Here is a 3,042-nt window from a genome sequence, read left to right as displayed (position 1 = left end):
GCCGGCCGTGAAGGTTCGATTTTTCGGAGACCACTGTCCGGAGTCCTCGCTCTCCTTCCGCCTCTGTCCATCGTCAACCACCTCCCCGCCTTCGACCACGAAGCTTGCCCCCTCCATGACGCCGTCGACCAGAGCACTAGAAAGCATAGGTGCCCCTTTTCCACTCCTCGGACGGCTACGCACTCAAGGTGGAGGAGCTCGCCGGAGTGGTGCTGACTGGCGACTCTGTGGTGGGAAAGTCCAATCTACTCTCCCACATCACCCGCAAGGAGTTCTGCCTCGACTCCAAGTCCACCATCGGCGTCGAGTTCGCCGCCCGCACGCTCCACGTAAGACCAGATTTCCTTGCTGTTCCCCACCTCCTCCTCCTCCTCGGTTAGATCTGCAGCTTATTTTCTTCTTCCCTGCGCTCCAGATGCAGATTATTGCTGCCAAACAAGACGAGCTAGCTAGTAAATCGATTGCTAACAAATCAAATCTGAGTGAAAAGGTACCACTTTTCTAAGTAAACTCAAGTTCATGTGCTTCAGTAATTATTTGAAGATGTAGTCAAGTTCATGCTTCGGTAGTTGATGCTCTTGTTATACTCAGGTCTGTATTATACAGAGATGCTCTAGTACAAAGGATAACAGTGACCTGTAGTTCATGTTGATCAACAAAATTATTGCCAATAAAGTTGATACACATGTTGACATGTAGGAGTATTTGGCAATTCACAACAATCATGTTATACTCAATTCTTGGTGCTGCTATTTTCAGTTTGTAAAATTAGAGTGCTGAAGAAGTGTATTTTCCATTTTGAAACTGAAAATAAGCTGTCAAAACTGAAAGAAATTGAAGTACCGATGATCTGCTTGTACTGTCATTTTTCTGTTTGGATTGTGCACCAAAAGAAACTGTTGCCAATCAGTTAGTACCATAATTATTGACACGGATTATTTAGGACAATCCATGAGGTTTTCTTAGATGCAAAAAAGTTTTGTTTGTTGTGTGTATCACAAATTCAGTTTTAGTTCAAGTGAAGTTTCCTGTCCTTTAGGTTTATTCTTATCAGTGAAGTCTAGTTCCAGTGAAGTTTTAGGTTTATTCTGAAAAAATGTGTTCTTCTTATAAATGAGTGTAGCTACAAATGTTAGACATACTCCGTCAAGTACAGTAGTGCGCATATCTTTGAAACATCTTGGAAAATATGCAGAGTAGCTGTTGATGTTGATCTCCAGCATGTATGCAGAGTAGTTGTTTACTGAATTTTAGGAGTACACTGACTGAAGCAAATTTTAGAATGACTGAATTTTCAGCCAAACTCCGCCTATGTTGTCTCAACATAGCCGGTCCCAAGCCCGGGTAAAGGAGGAGGGTTGTGATAGGGTTGGCGAGCCAACGTAAAAACTCAGCCACTCTTATGGAGATGAAACCCAAAAGATTTTCGTTGGGGCGTAACCCTCTCAGCGACGCGCCACATCGGAACCCGGGTGTGGTGGAAAATGGGCAAGGGCCGGGCCGTCACCCCCCAAGTGGCGCGCCGTATCTTGATCCGGATACGGTGGCAAGTGAGCGAGGATCGGATCGTCGCATCCTTAGTGGCGCGCTACATCGGCGCCCGGATGTAGTGGAAAATGAGCAAGGGTCTTCGCATTTGACTCGACGAGTGCGAAGGGTAAGGAAGCTAGCCGAGCCTAGGAGGATTCACTTAGGTAGCTGAAACGTAGGGTCTCTGACAGGGAAGCTTCGGGAGCTAGTTGATGCAGCAGTGAGGAGAGGTGTTGATATCCTTTGCGTCCAAGAAACCAAATGGAGAGGACAGAAGGCGAAGGAGGTGGAGGATACCGGCTTCAAGCTGTGGTACACGGGGACGGCTGCAAACAGAAATGGCGTAGGCATCTTGATCAACAAGAGCCTCAAGTATGAAGTGGTAGACGTCAGGAGACGTGGGGACCGGATTATCCTGGTCAAGCTGGTAGCTGAGGACTTGGTTCTCAATGTTATCAGCGCATATGCCCCGCAAGTAGGCCACAATGAGAACACCAAGAGGGAGTTCTGGGAAGGCTTGGAAGACATGGTTAGGAGTGTACCGATTGGTGAGAAGCTCTTCATAGGAGGAGACCTCAATGGCCACGTGGGTACATCTAACACAGGTTTTGAAGGGGCACATGGGGGCTTTGGCTATGGCATCAGGAATCAAGAAGGAGAAGATGTCTTAAGCTTTGCTCTAGCCTACAACATGATTGTAGCTAACACCCTCTTTAGAAAGAGAGAATCACATCTGGTGACTTTTAGTAGTGGCCAACACTCTAGCCAGATTGATTTCATCCTCTCGAGAAGAGAAGATAGGCGTGCGTGCCTAGACTGTAAGGTGATACCTGGGGAGAGTGTTGTACCCCAGCATAAGCTGGTGGTTGCTGACTTCCGCTTTCGGATTCGTGTCCAGCGGGATAAGCGTGCCAAGGTCGCTAGAACGAAGTGGTGGAAGCTCAAGGGGGAGGTAGCTCAGGTGTTCAAGGAGAGGGTATTTAAGGAGGGCCCTTGGGAGGAAGGAGGGGATGCGGACAATGTGTGGATGAAGATGGCGACTTGCATTCATAAGGTAGCCTCGGAGGAGTTTGGAGTGTCCAGGGTAAGGAGAAGCGAAGATAAGGATACCTGGTGGTGGAATGATGATGTCCAGAAGGCGCTTAAAGAGAAGAAAGATTGCTTCAGACGCCTATACCTAGATAGGAGTGCAGACAACATAGAGAAGTACAAGATGGCGAAGAAGGCCGCAAAGTGAGCTGTTGGTGAAGCAAGGGGTCGGGCATATGAGGACCTCTACCAACGGTTAGGCACGAAGGAAGGTGAAAGGGACATCTATAAGATGGCTAAGATCCAGGAGAGGAAGACGAGGGATATTGGCCAAGTCAAATGCATCAAGGACGGAGCAGGCCAACTCTTGGTGAAGGACGAAGAGATTAAGCATAGATGGTGGGAGTACTTCGACAAGCTGTTCAATGGGGAGAATGAGAGTTCTACCATTGAACTGAATGACTCATTTGATGAGACCAGCAT

This window comes from Triticum dicoccoides, chromosome 1B (assembly GCF_002162155.2).
Source record: "Triticum dicoccoides isolate Atlit2015 ecotype Zavitan chromosome 1B, WEW_v2.0, whole genome shotgun sequence".
Lineage (NCBI taxonomy): Eukaryota > Viridiplantae > Streptophyta > Magnoliopsida > Poales > Poaceae > Triticum > Triticum dicoccoides.
Note: the sequence above shows the minus strand (reverse complement) of the source record.